Below are 18,538 nucleotides of genomic sequence, written 5' to 3' on the forward strand. Positions count from 1 at the left end.
CCATGTTCAATTACCTTACATGTACCCCATGTGTTAATGTGCCAAATGAGCCATTGTTCATCTTTAATTATGGCCCACGTATGGTACTATATGCCACATGTGTCACTATCAATCTTCTCTTGTACCCCACACATGCAAAGTACTCCGCATGTACTAATGTGCCACGTGTTGTCATCTACCTTTTTTGGTGTCTATACATGCTAATGTGCCACATGTACCACTATTCATCTTCTTTTGCACTTCACATGTGCCATCATCCATCTTCAAACGCTCCAAATGCCACATATTCCAATGGTGTCAATGTGCTCAATTGCTGCCATCTAGCTTCCGCCCAAGTGTCAAATGTACTAATGTGTGTCTTCTACCATGTGTCATCTTCAAGTACCTTACATGCACTACATGTGCTATAATTCAACTTAAGCGCCCATGTATATATATATATATATATATATATACACACATATATATATATATATGCTACATGTGTCACTCTCCATCTTTAAGTATCCCATGTGTGCACATGTACTGATTTGACATATGCTAGTGACCACTTGAAATTTTATTTCGAAATTTTTTTTTTTTTTGTTTTGTTTTACTAAGCCACATATTTAAACATGGATCCTAAAAAATAAAAATAAATAAATAAATAAATAAAAACTTATAAAAAAAAGAACAACAATGCTTCTTTCTCCGTAATTTTATGAAAGCAATGTTTCCAAGAAATATTATTTCATTTTCTATGCTTTCCATGAATCCAAATAGGCTCATAACGACTTGTTTGTATTTGTGGAAAATAAGTATAAAAAAAATACATTTTCTAAAAAATGTCATTAGAAAGGGAAAAAAAAAAAGAGTGAGTGAAGAGATGCTTCACTTATTTGTTTTTCAACAAGATTTTTTTAAATGATTTTTTTTTTTTTCATTGCAAGTAAAACGAAAATTTATTCAAGGAGAAAGTGACGCATGTGCAATAAGGATAAATTGCTGCATATGTTCACATTGTTACATGTGACACATTGGTACAAGTGAGACATTAATACATGTGGGATACTTGAAGATGGATGGCGGTAGATGTTACACACATGACATGTTGACATGTGTTGTTCACGTGGAGTTTTGGGATTTTCAAAGTGCATCAAAAGATAAATGTCTTGAAAACTCTAAAATTTAATTTCATGGCTCTACAATTTTTTATTTAGATATTTCAAGTTTCTAAAAAGATAAACTTGTTAAATGTACCTAATTCAATCGTTGATGAATTGTTGGTTACGTCGATGTTGCTCTTTCAATCAAAAGGTCTCTCCCCCAATTTATCCCATGCGAAGGAAAGAATAAGAGCTACGCATTAGCACTTATAGTAGGACCAAGAAAAACAAATAAAATCCAAGCTATGGATCCCACATGTGTGAAACGTGTAATGTGATGGAATGCTGAAAGAGATGAGAATCTCTCCGCTCTCTCTTTACACTACGTGGGTGATGCTCGAGGGGCAAAGATGTTCAAAATTCTATTTCAATCATATAAGTGTAATTTATATGCGGAATTGCAAGGACCGTGCTATGCATTGGATATGGAGATCAGATGAACTATATAGCGTACCTTGTTGAGACGCTATCGTTATAGGCTTGATGCAATAGTCTTCCTCTCTTTACACTCTTAGAGAAGCAGTGAAATGAGAATTATAGCTTTTGTTTATGCATAGGATTGAGACCCAACCCTGTTTATATAGTTTAGAGGGTTGAGGAGTTTGAAACTCATCAAAACTCCTCTTTCTAAGGCTCCACACGAATTTGGCAATCCCAATCCTACTAGAATATTGTTTGTGTGTCACAGTTCTAATGCACCACCCTTTACACAATTTTAGATGCATCACAACTGAGTGGGATTCACTGGTACTTCTGATCATATTATCCAACACTTAGGACAATCCAGACCGTTGATCAATAAGGCCCACCTTATAAAATTCTTACAATAAGGAGACATTATAGTTTTAGAAGATGTCAATTATGGCATTTTTCCACCTTAATGTCAGAAGAAACGTTGAAAAATGATGGAGATGTTTAAAAATGTGAACACTCGGCAATGGTGATTGTATTCAAGCAATGGTGATGCAAATTAACTAATACAAGGGACTGATATTTAAACATACAAAAACAGATTGCATGAAATCGGCAATAGGGATTTGCATGAAATCTGTTGAAGCATTTGGATTGCATGAAATATGGAGATTTTCATGAAATCTGGGGATTGCATGAAATCTGGCGCTGCATCTTGTCTGATTTCAAATTTCAAACACCACCTTCCCATCTTATCTGATTTCAAATTTCAAACACCACCTTCTTTATCTTATCGATCCTGATTTGATGCCATCCAACGTAGATTTATCCTGCTGGGTCTGAGTTGTCCTAATACTCTCCCTCAAATGGTGTCAGGGTTGGAGGCAGAGTTTGGTTAGAAAGTAACTAAGATGTCCCTTGGACATTGGTTTACTGAAGAGGTCTACTACTTGATCATTAGTGGAGATGTGTTGAGTGATGAGAAAGCCAACTGCAACTCGTTCGTGCACAAAATGATAATCCAACTCAATATGTTTACTACGAGCATGAAACACTGAATTAATTGTCATATGAAGAGCACTAAGGTTGTCGCAGTAGAGGATCGAAGGAGAGGCAAGTGGAATATGAAGATCTTTTAGAATAAATGTCATCCAAGTGAGTTCGGCTGCAGTGTTGGCCATGACACGATACTCTGCTTCGGTGCTAGATCGAGATGTGGTATGTTGTTTCTTTGCACACCAGGAGATGAGATTTCCTCCAAGAAACGTGTAATATCCAGTGGTGGAGCGCCTTATGGTGGGACAGCCCGCCCAATCTGCATCTGAGAAAAAACATATATCAAGTGTAGTATTGGAAGTAAAGTGTAAGCCTATGTCAATAGTCCCTTTGACGTATCTTAAGATACGGCAAACCATTTTTAAATATACGATGATAGGAGCATGCATGAATTGAGATACATAGTTAACACTGTATGAAAGATCTGGACGTGTGAGTGTTAGATACTGTAAAGCACCGACAAGTCCTCGTAGATAACTTGGATCTTCCAATAAGATGTCATTAGATGAGGTCTTGGTCTTTGCTTCAAGTGGAGTGCTCAGGGGCTTACAGTCGACCATGCTGGCTGGTTCAAGAATGGTAAGGGCATAGTGTGACTAGGACAGGTGAAGGCTAGCAGGTGTTTGAGAGATCTCGATCCCAAGGAAGTGATGAACTGGTCCCAAGTCCTTCATCGCAAATTCGGAACTCAAAAGCTAAATGAAGGTTGTAATGAGAGCAGTAGAGGATCCTGTGAGAAGTATATCATTTACATAAAGAAGAAGAATTAGTGAACCAAAATCAGAATGAAAAATAAATAAGGATGGGTCTGCTAGGCTGCAAAAGAAACCATATTTAAGAAGAAAAGCACTAAACCGATCAAACCAAGCACGAGGTGCTTGTTTGGGACCATAGAGAGCCTTTTGAAGCTTACAAACATGTGTTGGACATTGAGGGTCAATCAATCCTGGAGGTTGTTCCATGTAGATATCTTCCAAAAGTAAACCATGCAGGAAAGCATTTTTTACGTCAAGTTGACGTATGGACCATTTCTGAACAACTGTTATAGTGATGACCAAGAAGATAGTTCCAGGTTTTATTATTGGAGAAAAGGTCTCGGTGTAGTCCAACACATCAACTTGATGATACCCCTTTGCTATAACATGAGCTTTGAGACGATCTAGTGAGCCATCTGATTTGAGTTTTGGCTTGAGCACCCATTTAGAGCCAATAACATGCATGTTAGAAGTGCAAGGAACAAGTTGTCAAGTCTAATTTTTATAAAGAGCCTCAAGTTCCTCATCCATTGCAGCCTTCCAGCTAGGGTGAGCTAAGGCAGATTGAATATTATGAGGTTCACGAGGGATATTGGCTAAGGATGTGGAGGAAGTCAAGGTATATTTTGGATTGGGTTTAACAATTCCTCTATGTGAGCGAGTAACCATGGAATGTGAAAGGGGTGCTTGTGCTTGTGGAGGTTGAATTATTTCAATTTGGGGTTGTGAGATTGTTTGAGAGGGCTCAGACTCAGGTTGTGAAAAATGTGTGGGTTGCTCATGCATCTCAGACTCGAGTTGGAGTGACTCGTGCTCAAGGGGTGCCAACTGCATCTTGAACTCAGGTTCAGACCTGAGCTGCTGGGTCCCATGTTGACTCGTATTTTCAGTTGGAGAGAGAGAACGTGCAGAAGACTTTGAATCTGGAGGGGATATTGACACTGCCGGTAAAGGACTCAAACATGATGGTGTAAGGGTTGACAACTGAGTCTTTACAACAGGATTGAAGTCAATAAGAGGTAACCATGAATCAAAGATGCTAATGACATGTGATGTAGGAGGAGTAATGCTTTGATTCTGAGTACGTTTATAAGGAAAAAATAACTCATCAAAAACCACATGGCAGGAGATAAAAATTTTTTTGCTAAAGGGATGAAAACACTTGTATCCTTTATGTTTATCACTATAGCTAATAAAAATGCAAAGTACAGTTTTTGGATCAAACTTGTGTCGCCGTGTATCCCAGGTGTAAGGAAAACATTTAGACCCAAAGACATGAAGTGAAGAATAATCAGGATGAGTGTCATGCAGTGTAAAGTATGGAGTTTCAAAATTAAGAGCAGACGAAGGCAACCGATTAATAAGGTAGACAACGGTAGTGAAAGCTTCGACCCATAAAAATAAAGGGGCACCACTGTGAAATAACATAGTCATACCTAGTTCCCGTATTATCTTATGTCACCTTTCAACCATACCTGTTTGCTCTACGGTATATGGGCATGATACTTGATGAATGATACCTGTGGAAAGAAAATGAGATGATAGCTTGGAGTTTATGAATTCTCCTCCTCCATCAGAGTGAAAAATCTTGATTTGTTTATTGAATTGTCTGGTAACATATTGTTCAAAGACTAAATAAGCATTTGCAAAATCAGATTTATGTTGTAAGGGAATGATCCAAGTATACTTAGAAAAGTCATCTACCAAACATGCATAATATCTGAATTTTTCAATTGATAAAATAGGAGCAGGTCCCCACAAGTCACAATGAATTTTTTCAAAAATACCAGAACTAGAATGTTCAGAACAGGAAAACGGTAATCTACTAAGCTTTCCTAATTGACAACTATCACAAATGTGTTCAGGTTTTACAGCGCCTATAACATCAATTAATCATTTATTCTTTAATAACTATAAAGTAGAAAACTGAGGATGTCCTAAGCGTTGATGCCAAAAGTCAGTTGAGCCGGATTTGAATCGATGAGAAAAATAGAGCTCTGGCGAAGTGGGAAGAACATAGAGATCACCCTTGCGCCTCCCTGTGATCACCGGTTGTCCGGTTTGTCGTTCCTTAACACAAAAGTCAATATTAGAGAATTCACAATTAACAGGAAACTGAGTTGTTAACTGACTTATAGAGAGCAATTTTTTTTTTAAAAGTTAGGAACTAGTAGGACATCGCGAAGAGGTAAGATATTATTTTTTTGCTTAATGCTAGAATCTCCAATACCAAGAATTGGTAGAGAAGATCCATCACCAATAAGAACTGAATCTGCACCAACATAGTTGCGAATATTGGTTAACATACCTGGCTTACTTGTCATATGGTTAGAGGCTTTTATGTCTGAGGTCCATTCTGTTTTAGTGATGGTATTATCCAAGATGAGAGCTGCAAGAGCTTGTGGTATGTCATCATGTTGAGTTGGTTTTTTGGGCACCCACCAACATATTTTTGCAATATGTCCCACCGTGCCATAGTACTGGCATTTTTCTTCACGGTAAAGCTCTTGTTCTGCAGGGGTCATATGCGGTGTTCTCTAGGTGGTGGAGGACGTCTTTGTTGAGAGCCCGAAGTGGGGCTAGCAGAATAAGCATGGTTTCGTTCTTTTGGTTGTTGTGCCTGAAATCCTCTCCCAGTTGATATGAAGTTTTGTTTGTTGCCATGATATCCTGAGGAGGATTGCTGGAAATGTTGTTGTTGTTGCCCATAAAATGTCATTTGAGGAGTGAACGAGTTTGGAACATTTGTACGATTAGAGAACTAATTGCATCACTAATCAACACTTTGGAGTTGTGAGACCAGCTCAGCATATGAAGACCTTGGTGGCTTTAGCATGGTAGTGGTGAAAGTTTCATATTGAGGGCCAAGGCTAGTGAGAATGGAGAAAACTTTTTCTTTGTCTGGGACAGGTTTCCCGATAGCTGCAAGACTATCACATAAACCCTTGAAGGTGCGAATATGTTCTCCAATGGGTTTGTCATCTTCTTTGCGAAGATATGTTACCTGTTGTCTGAGAGTGAATTCACGTTCTTGTGAATCTTCTGCATATGCATTCTTGAGTGCATCCTAGACAGCATGCGCTATGTTTAAGCCAACAACGAGGCCAAGTGTTTCTTCAGAGAGTGTTCCAATTATCCACCCACGAAGAAGACGATCCGCCTTTCGCCAGGCAATGTATGCTTCTGTTAATCTTGGTGCAGAACTTTATGTATTTGTGATGTTATTTGAATCTGGTATGGTGTATTTGGTGGGGGCAGGATCTTTATTAGTGAGGTGGCCGACCAGTTCTTGACTTTCTGCAAGAGCGAAGGCTTGTTCACGCCATAAGAGATAATTTGTAGGACTGAGTTTGAGGGTAATGAAGTTACCAACATTGAGAGATAGTGAAGTCATGGTTGCAAGGAGCTGTTGGGTTGTGCCGTGTGGTCACACAGGGCTTTGATACCAAGAAGAAAAGTTGAAAAACGATGGAGATATTTAAAAATGTGAACACTCAGCAATGGTGTTGTATTCAAGCAATGGTGATGCAAATTAACTAATATAGAGGACTAATATTTAAACACATACAAAAACAGATTGCATGAAATCAACAATGGGGATTTGCATGAAATCTGGGGATTGCATGAAATCTGGGCGCAACATCCAGATTGCATGAAATATGGGGATTTTCATGAAATTTGGGGATTGCATGAAATCTGTTGATTGCAAGAATTCTGGCGCTGCATCTTGTCTGATTTCAAATTTCAAACACCGCCTTCCTTATCTTGTCGATCCCGATTTGACGCCATCCAACGTAGATTTGTCCTGCTGGGTCTGAGTTGTGCTAATAATGTCTTCCATATCCCTCACCATATTTGAAGTATGTCATCTGTTGTACTCTATTTTTTTTTATCGTCCTTGAAATAACCAGTGAGAAAAGGACGCATGTCATTGCATGAGAAATTTATAGTGTGCGAAAGATTTTTAGAGATATTTGGAGTACTTTTTACGAAAGTACATCTGGCGCTGAGTCAGATCCTACAAGACATGGCCGAAAAGTCCAAGAGGCGGAAAGTGGTAAAGTGGAAAGAGCGATTAGAGGGATATTAAGAGACATAAACATATGGAAGACCAAACTTGACAACGATTCAGTTGCCATAAGCATTGAAATAAATAAGAGAAATGTATGAAGAGAAGTTTCAACAAAGATCTATAAATAACAAGAAGTTCAGCAAATCAAGATGTCTCGGACCAACTAAACAAGCCAACCACTTTATCTTTCGTTATCATAGCTTTAGTTTTATCTTAGGAATAACGATAATCTTTAATTATAATCTAAGACTACGCTCTTATATTGAACTATTTCCGTTTCAATATAAACAATTCATCGTTAAAAAAAGCTCCTTGCAGTCTTTTCCTATGGTTGATTGTAAGTATTCCTTTTATGTGTGATTATTTCTGATTGTCTGGTATAGCAAAAGTCACTTCATACGGAAGGCAAAGTACAACCCATTTTTGGAGGAAGAACCCCACCCTTTGACAGTCGCATGATCATCTTATCATAATCTTAGGCAAGTAGCAGAATATGCAACCGATCTTCTCAGGTTTCAGTCGTCTATGCGTGAATTCAACATATCTACCTATCTTAGCACTTGGAATCGAAGTTGTTCGGTTTGAATTGAGCCACATAATCGGTTCTAGCATGCCTACACACACACAACACACGTGATAAAAAAACAAACCAAAATCCAACATCATCCTGCCTTGTTCCATATACTTATATTTGATCTAATCCTCCCATTATTATGCCATCCACCATAAATATAATGCCCATATAAATCAAGTGGTAGTTTCCTAAATCTAAATCATTATATCACTATCAAGTGCAATCAAAATTATTTAGCGGTTTAAAAAAGTTTAACGGCTAAAAGCATTATTAAATCATTTAAAATCTTTAGTGTTGAAACCAACAAAAAAAATCACTCCGTAAACTTTTGATCTTAAAGATTTAAGTCATAAGTTTCTAGAAAACCAATGAATTCCTTTGTTGGTCAATGCATCTATGAATTTAATGGATGTGCCCAACTATTCTGCTGTTGTTGCCCCCATGATGACTTTCTTGTTAGATTTTAACCTTGAAAACGCAATGGAAATGAAAGTTTTTTTTTTTAATCTCAATTAATTAATCTTAATCCTAGGGGTTTGTGGCGATCGCCTCATATTTTAACAATCATAAACTTAAAGAATGGCTCAAATTTTGCTTCAATATAATTGCATAATAGTGATGATTTTTTTCTGAAGATATGGTCGATGTCAATCCTCCTCTTTGATCTATTATAGATGGAAGGATTTGAAAGAAGCTGCCTTCTATACCTTTGGCAAGGGCTAAGAAAACACACATTGTTCACTAAGTATACCACATATATACCACAAGTGTGAATGAGAAAAATGGAAGAAGAATATGGGGGAAGATGGAGCCACACACACATGCGCGCACACTCTCTATTGTCATTTCTATTTTTGGCAACTTTAGCCTCTGGGAGAAATTTTGTTATTTCGAGTATTTCTAATCAAATTAGGTTTAAGGGTCATTTTGTTGGACACGGTGGTGGATTTGTACAAATCCAAAACCGTGTTAGAATCTTCTGAGCCAGTTTCGCATAACGTGTAAGAACCATGTGAGCTAGTTGTGCTGTTAGATTTTTTCCAAGTTTAAAGTATTAGTTGGGATAAGATAATGGTAGATATTTTTCTGGATTTTTTCTATCTTTAGCTGCCCCTAGGAAGCATCTAGATGGGAGTTTTTTTGTCTTTTCACATAAGGCGAAAAGCGTATAAATGACACCAGTGTAATCGCTTCCACAGCAATTCAAAATTCAGCAGTTCAATTCTCTTCTTTTTTTAGTTTTTTGTTTTGTATTCTATGGTGGCTACAGCCACACGTCAACAAGAAGTGGGGTTTAAACCCAACGAACAGGTATCAGAGCCATCAGGTGTGGTGGGCCCATAACTCACACGTCCCAGGTTCTTTTTCTAGAAGAAGTTTCCAACAATTTTTCAGCCAAAAATAGAATTTTTTTAGAAAAATCTGTCCAAGAAAAAAAAAATCAGATTTCAAGAATAAATCTGTTAAAAAAATTAGACTTTAGCTAAGAATCCACCGTTTCAGCCAAGAATCTGTATAAGAATCCACCGTTTCACAAAAAAAAAAAAAAAACAGATTTTAGCAGTTTAAATCAGATTTCACAGTTTTTTTTTTTCCAGCAAAAAAAATCTGTTTTAAAAAAAAAAATACATTCAGATTTCTATTTCATCCCTCTCCCTTCATTTTCAAAAAATAAAATAAAATCTGCCATTCTTTTTTTTTTTTTCCAAAAAAAAAGAGAAAAAGATGGCCAGCACAATCCAGTCGCGGGTTCCTAAGTTGTTAAAGGACAACTATGAAAAATGGTGCATCCAAATGAAGGCGTTGTTCGGGTCGCAAGAACTATGGGAAATCGTCACCGATGAGTATGTAGAACCCACTATGGAGGAAGAAGCCGCCTTCACCAACGAAGAAAAGACCGCTCTAAAAAATCAAAGGAAGAGAGACAACAAGGCTTTGTTTCTTCTCTATCAAGGGTTGGATGAATCAACCTTTGAAAAGATTACCGAAGCAATATCAAGCAAGCAAGCATGGGATACCCTTGGCACCATTTTCCAGGGTGTAGATCGAGTGAAGCGGGTCTGCCTTCAAACATTAAGAGCGGAGTTCGAAGTGACTCACAAGAAGGAAGTGAGAATATTACTGATTATTTTTCGCGATTACTTGTAACTGTCAATAATCTAAAAAGAAATTGCGAGAAGATTGAAGATGTCCGAGTTATTGAAAAGATACTTCGATCCCTCACAACCAAGTTTGAGCATGTGGTTGTAGCGATTGAAGAATCAAAAGATATTGAAAAACTCTCCATTGAAGAGCTGATAAAGTCGTTGCAAGTTCATGAGCAACGAATGCAGAAGAATGCCAGTTCGATGCCGATGGAACAACCTTTGGAGTCAAGATTGACTCTGAATGATAATAATGGAGGACGTGAAAGTTCACAACGTGGTGGACATATTGCTAGCAATCACGCAAGAGACAGAGAGCGCGAATACCAACAAAGCCATGGCCAAAACCAGTAGAAAAATATCAATTTCTGTGGAAGAGGAAATGACAAAGGTAGATCTATGCATGGACGGGGAAGTATAAAGAATATTCAGTGCTATAATTACAATAAGCTTGACCACTATGCATCTGATTGTTGGAGCAAGCCGGTGAATCAAGACGAGCGATTCAACGATGTCGAAGCATCAGGCCATGAACAAGAAAGCTCCACACTTCTCCTTACACAAGAGAAAGGTAGTGATCAGTAGGATGTATGGTATCTCGACACGGGTGCAAGCAATTACATGTGCGGTGACAAGAAACTCTTTGTGGAACTCACAAAAGGAATTCATAGCAATGTAACGTTTGGAGACTCATAAAAAATGCCGGTGAAAGGTAAAGGCAAAATCAAAATATTTCAGAAGAATGATGTTCTAAACTATATCTCCAATGTGTAGTACATGCCCAACATGAAAAATTATATACTAAGTCTCAGACAACTCCTCGAAAAAAGGTATGTCATACACATGGAGAACTCTTCTCTTTCCATAAGAGATATGCATGGACGTTTGATTGTGAAAGTCCTAATGATGAATAATCGTATGTTTCCTCTCCATATAAACACAATGCTTGAGAAGTATTTTTATGAAAAAGCAAAGAATGATTGTTGGATGTGGCATCTTCACTTTAGCTATCTAAATTTCAGTGGCCTGAAACTTCTGTCCTCATCAAGCATGGTGCATGGCTTGCCTGCTATTGAAGCTCCATAAAATGTGTGTGAAGTGTGCACACTTGGGAAACAACAAAGGAATTCCTTTCCGAGTGGAGTATTTCAAAGAGCAAGAGAACCGTTACAGTTGGTTCACACTGACATCTGTGGACCATTAGAGCCAATCTCTCTTGGAGGTAATAAATACTTTATTACCTTCATTGATGATTTCAGTAGAAAATTGTGAGTGTATGTAATCAAAGAGAAGTCTTCTGCTTTTACTATTTAAAAAAATTTTAAGGCCCTCGTTGAAAAAGAAAGTGGTCTTAAAATCAAAACCCTTAGATCTGACAGAGGTGGGGAGTACACCTCAAACGTTTTTCAAGAATATTGCAGGGAACATGGCATTAAGTAACAACATACTACAGTATACATGCCACAACAAAATGAAATTACAGAACAGAAGAACCGCACTATCCTCGATATGATAAGGACCATGATGAAGGAGAAAAGTCTGCCAAAGAATTTCTGGGCAGAGGCAGTTGCATGTACTGCCTATCTGCTTAATAGGTGTCTGACCAAAAGTATCAGATTCAAGACACCGCAAGAAGCATGGAGTGGATACAAGCCAAGGTGGCGCACCTTAAGATCTTTAAGAGTGTCACATATGCTCAAGTTCCAGAAGCGAGAAGAAAAAAACTTGATGATCGTGGCGAGAAGTGCATCTTCATTGGCTACAGGGCATACAAGCTCTACAACCCACTAACTAATAAGCTGGTGGTGAGTAGAGATGTGGTATTTTGTGACGAAGAAACATGGAAATGGAACGAGAGAAATTCGGCCAAAGAAAAGCAGGTCGAGGTCAAAGAATACGAAGAAGAGAGACATGAGAATTAAGAGCAGACACCCACATCACCCCCTTCGGATCGTAGAAGTCCAGGAGTACATTCCATCTCTCCTGGAAGTACTTCATCAAATTAGAATTCAGCCAACACATCTTCATCCAATTCTCCTTCACCCTTGGCTCCTATTAAAATGAGAAGTCTCAACGACATCCATGCAGAAACTGAGGAAGTGAATTTGCTCTGCTTGTATGCGGACCACGAGCCTCTCACATTCAAAGAGGCTATGAATGAAGAATGTTAGAGAAAGGCTGTGGAAGAAGAGATTCAAGCCATCAAGAAGAATTGAACATGGGAGCTAACCTCACTCCCTAAAGGCCAGAAGACCATTAGTCTCAAATGGGTGTACAAAATCAAGTGGAATGTCGATGGTAAGATTGAACGATATAAGGCAAGGCTCTTAGTAAAAGGTTACAAACAGAAATATGGGGTAGACTATGAAGAAGTTTTCACCCCAGTTGCTCGCCTTGACATTGTAAGAATGTTTATCTCCATTGCAGCTCATCACAGTTGAATGATCTATCAACTGGATGTGAAATCTGCATTCCTAAATGGAGTACTCGAAGAAGAAGTCTATGTTGACTAACCTGAAGGCTTTGTCTTGCAAAAGGAGGAACATAAGGTATATCAGTTGAAGAAAGCCCTGTATGGGTTGAAGCAAGCTCCCCGTGCTTGGAACGCATGGATTGACGGCTATATTCAAGAGAATGGTTTCGTCAAATGTCCGTATGAACATGTCGTCTACACAAAGAAGAATGCCCATAGTGATATGTTTATAGCTTATTTATATGTTGATGATCTGCTGTTCACTAGCAATAGTCAGGCGATGTTTGAAGAATTCAAGCAAGATATGTTCAAAGAACTTGAGATGACTGATGGTGAATTGATGTCTTTCTTCTTGAGCATTGAAGTGAAGCAATAAGTCAGCAGTTACATATCTTAGAAGAAGTACACAAAGGAACTTCTTGAGAAGTTTCAGATAGTCGACTGTAAAGCTGTAAATATACCGGTTACAACAGGCCTAAAGCTTACAAAAGATGGAGAAGGAAGAAACGTCGACTCAACTCTATTTAAGAACCTAATCGGAAGCTTAAGGTATCTCACAATCATTAGGCTAGATATAGTCTACAATGTTGGGCTTTTAAGCCGGTATATGGAAGCCCTAAAAGAGTCACACTGGCTAGCTGCAAAATAAGTACTTAGGTATATCAAAGGAACTATTGAATTCAGTCTCTTTTATCCGTATGATGATGAGGCGATGCTGTATGGATACTCTGACAGTGATTGGGGTGGTAACCAAGATAGAAGAAAAAGCACCATAGGCTATGCTTTCTATCTTGAGTCGATGACATTCACATGGAATTTAAAGAAGCAGAGTGTGGTTGCCCTGTCTACATATGAAGCTGAGTACGTAGCAGCTTCATCCACTGTATGTGAGGCGATCTGGCTAAGGAATTTGCTAAAGGAGCAGAAGCATCCATAGGAGGAATCTACTGTTATATACGTGGACAACAAGTCGGCAATTAAACTTGCCAAACATCCAATTTAGCATAGAAGGAGCAAGCACATCGACACAAGATATCACTTTCTTGGAGATCAACTAAAGCAGAAATTGATAAAGCTAGAATACTGTCACACCACTGAACAAGTGACAGATGTCTTCACCAAAGCATTGCCGACTGACATATTCAGGAGACTTAGATCAATGCTCGGAATGAAGCCGGTTTTGGTTTGAAGGGGAGTGTTGGACACGGTAGTGGATTTGTACAAATCCAAAACCGTGTAAGGATCTTATGAGCCAGCTGTGCATAACATGTAAGAACCGTGTAAGCTAGCTGTGCTGTTAGATTTTTTCTAAGTTTAGAGTATTAATTGGGTTAAGATAACGGTAGATATTTTTCTGGATTTTTTCTATCTTTAGCTGCCCCTAGGAAGCATCTCGATGGAGATTTTTATTTTTTTTGTCTTTTCACATTAGGAGAAAAGCCTATAAATGACACCAATGTATTCATTTCCACAGCAATTCAAAATTCAGCAGTTCAATTCTTCTTTTTTCAGTTTTGTGTTTTGTATTCTATGGTGGCTGCAGCCACATGTCAGCAAGAAGTGGGGTTTTAAACCTGACACATTTAAGTAAGTAATGTAAACTATTAATCTTATATTATTAAGCAATAAAAATTCATAAATTTTCTTTTTTACTTTTTGTGAATTTAAGAATTCACGTCATGGATTCAAGGTCTTGATTACTTGATGAAGATGATAATCTTCTACTTATTGTTTAGCACTCTTCCCTATGTCAGGTTGGCATGAGAGAAATGTCCACCATCGTACATTTGGAGCTAGAAGAAATGTATTAGCTCTATTATGGGTGGCTTGTGTTTTAAAAACCATGACTCTTTATTGTTTTTCTTTTATTTATAGGTAAAATCAGTTTTTTAAAGAAAGATCTTGATGTGGAAGGACGAATGGATGTGGATGAGATCCTCCATCAACTGTTCAACCCTGTGTTAGGCCTTTATCTCCAACTTCACACTGGTCCAAAACTAAGGTGGGCCTACCTAAAATCTATAGATTCAATTGGTGTGCCTTCAGTGAGAATAGTGGTATGAATGGATTGGACGACATACATAAACCACAATGGGGCCCATACAAACTAATAGTGGGTTTCTTGTCCTAAGTCTTCCTTCTCATGGTGTGGTTTACTTGAGTTTTGAGGGCCCATAGTGTCGGGGTCCCTCCATCATCACGTGTCTCTCTCTCTCCTTCCTTTATTTTGTGGCCCACCTAATGAGTGTATGTGTGTCCAAACCATCCATCAAATGGACCCCATGGCCGTCCAACCATGTGGGACCTATCTTATGGTGATGGAAAAATACAAGTATCAGATTGATTCAAATTAAGTAGGCCACGTCCACGTGGGACCCACCTCGATAATTACGTCCACGTCCAGCGTCCCTGGACGCTGGACGCTGGACATTGTGAAGGACGGTGGGTGTACTAACAAATAATAATAATAATAATTTTAAAGCTATTTGGGTGAGCCACTCCTACAGGCCCCACCTTGATTCATTGATCTAATCCACGTCGTCCATCCCTTTCCCCAAATCATTTTATGCGTTGAGCCGAAAAATGAAGCCAATACGACTATCTGGCGGGCCATAGCATAGAAAAAATAGTGTTTTTACCGTTGAAACCTACTCTGATGTTTCTACACACCAAAACACCTCGAATATTGGGCTCATTTGGACTGTCTTGAGCCGTAGAATCCAAGGGGTGGAGTGGATTCACCTGATGCGGGCCGCATCTAGGAAAAACCGCAAAATCTCATGTTTTTTTTTTAAAAACATGTAAAGGCAACAGGCGCTGCTGCTGCAGCAACGTCCTGCTGCATCGGATGCTGGAGGCAGGGTCCCAACCGTGGGCTCCACCATGATGTGGGTCGAACATCAACACCGTGCATTAGGTGGGCCCCTTTTCAAACGATGGGCCCCCTTAAATCAGCCATGTAGGGAACTCAGGTGGCCCACCCTACAAGGAAACAGTGAGGATTGAACGTCTGCCATTGGAACCCTTGGGGTTTCACAGACGTTTTGGATCATTATGAAATTTGTTTCTCCTCTTTACCCAGGTTTGTGTGACCTTGTTAACAGATTGGATGGCAGATATACGTTATGACGGGCCCAACATGGGACCCACCGTGGTGTATGTGTTTTACCCCCACCGTCCACACCATTGGACGATGGGACCCACTATGACGTATGTGTTTTATCTATGCCGTCCAGCCATTTTGCTGGGCCACTGGACGCCCAGTGGACCCCACCCTTGATGTCTGTGTCACATCCAAACCGTCCATCTAGTTGGTGAGCTGCCTTAAGGCTTGAGATAAAATGAGGCAGATCTGCCTGTTAGTGGACCACACAGCAAAAAGCAATGGGAATTGAGCGTCTGCCAATGAAACTCCTCTCTGGCTCTAGAGGTTTTGTAGAAAAATAAAATTTTATTTTATTCTTTGGTCTATGTGACCTTATCATCAGATGGATGGGAAATAAACGTTATGGTGGGCCCTGATCATGAGGCATGTGTTATATTTACTCCGTCCATCTGTGAGGGCCCACCTAGATGTATGTATTTTGTATTCACAACGTCCATTCATGTGGCCCCCATGTGATGTACATGTTGTACCCAAGTTGTCCATTTGATGGGCCCATTTGGAACAAGCCGGGCCCACCCCATTATGTTGTATATAAGGCCCATTTGAGGAGGTCCACCTTGATGTATGTATTCTTCACCACACTGTCCAGTGGCTGGACATGTGCACCACCATGATGAGTGTTGTATCTGCACCGTCCGTGCAGTAGCACACCATGAAGCAGTGCTTCATCTGCACCGTCCGTGCAGTAGCACACCATGAAGCAGTGCTTCATCTGCACTGTTTATCTATGGACCCCGTTAAATGTATGTGTTGCATCTGCACACTGTCCATCCCCGATGGGGCCAACCTTGATGATATGTTATATATCCACACCGTCCAGACCTTGGACGGTGGGGATTCAATTGGCTGGTGTACCTCACTCTAGATATGTAGCTGCGGTACCACATCAACAAGTTCTGAGGGCCACCGTGATGTATTTGTTCCATGGCCCATTGGTGCGGCCCATTGATGCGGCCCAATTGATGTGTCTGAGGCTCATTAGTGTGGCTCATTGAGCGGGCCATTGTCATATATGTTAGGCCCATGTGATGCGGCCTATGTGATATGTATTAGGCCCGATGTGATGTATTTATGGCCCATGTGTCGAGGCCCATTGTGACGTATTCGAGGCCCATGGGGTAAGGCCCATTGTGATATATTCGTGGCCTATGGGCGGGGCCCATTGTGATAGGTATTAGGCCCATGTCGCGTGGTCCATTTGTTGTATGTTAGGCCTTTGTGTGGGCCATTCTTTGGGAGCAATGATGGTTTGACATCCGCATTATAACTCTCCTTAGGCCCATTGATAGGCCCATACTTATTGTGTGTAAGCCATTTAGGCTCATCTTCGTTGTGAGGATAGTTCATCACCTTATAACATGTTTAGTATAACTCCATGAGTCATGCCCACACACATCATATGTATGCTTGATATGAGTAGTGACTGATCATAGCATATGACATTAGGCAGACTATTCATGGGACTCATTGATAGGAGTTACCCACATGAGCGCGCGATACACGCAGTAGTGCTGCATGACTGGCCTGTATGACTCATGCATCTCGCATATATGTGACATGATCATTGTACGCCCTAACGACATCAGGGCTGTGGCCTCCACAGGCACATCGCTAATGGCCAGATGAGACACCGAAAATACTTGGTTCTAGCACTGTGGGCACTTACGATGTCCTTGGGTGAAAGTCCCAGAACCTCCGATGCCAGGAGACACCCCAACGTCTAGATCGAGTGAAACATGAGCGCCCGAGTATCGAATACTACTAGGCCACGTCTCTCACTGTATCGTGGTCGGTTGGGATGGAGTGCGGCCTTATCCACCTGAGTGAGGGGCTGTAAGTTAGGCTAAGTTTGACCAGCTCGCAAATGAGTCAACTATCGACAAGCCGGGTAGGTATTGACAGACTACTGGTCAGGCGGATAGTGTGGTCTCTTCCACTCGCTAGGTTGTGCAGCTAAGGAGACGGCAGTCAATGTGGAGTGTCATAGACCCCGGTGATTCCCCAGAGAGGAACTGTACTGATATGTTGACTTGATATGGGGACTAACATGATATTATGGCACCCCGTCATAGTTGCACATGTGGGCGGGCCACGTGGGCGGACGGTGATGTGAGCGGGTGTGATGTGGGCAGGGTTGAGGCCTAGATGAGCTACACCACTGGCGAGCTACCAGTGGTTGGCAGATTACTGTGCTGGTAGGCTACTGAACAGGAGTTGCATACTCATTCATTCATCTATTCACTATCCACTCGGGCTGGTGGTGTGCAACTATTTGTTACGTGTACCTTCGCAATGACCAGGATTTCGGTTGGGGCGCGTGACTAACCTGAGATCAGGAGTTTACCATATTGTGTCTGACTATCCAAATTTAGGTATGTGACTGATTTGGATAGAATTTCCTTGTGATGGACCCCATAGCATGCGATACTACGTACTATCATCCCGACTTCACTCCAGCTTGTCATTTCATTCGCATCGCATATTGCATGCCATCCATGGCATATAACATTTTAGATTTCTACATTTCTGCACTTATATAGCTTAAACGGACTTGTCGGGATTTGCATATTGCATTGCATTCGCAATATATGATATTTGGCTTATTATGATCTGCATTGCGTACCCTGATATTATATAACTCATGGACTTACCAATATATTTTCGCTTACTCTGATATCGTATAATTCATGATCTTGTCAGTATTTCCGTTTACTGATGATGTATGATTTATGGGCTTTATTG

Source organism: Magnolia sinica, chromosome 3, assembly GCF_029962835.1.
Source record: "Magnolia sinica isolate HGM2019 chromosome 3, MsV1, whole genome shotgun sequence".
Taxonomy (NCBI): Eukaryota; Viridiplantae; Streptophyta; class Magnoliopsida; order Magnoliales; family Magnoliaceae; genus Magnolia; species Magnolia sinica.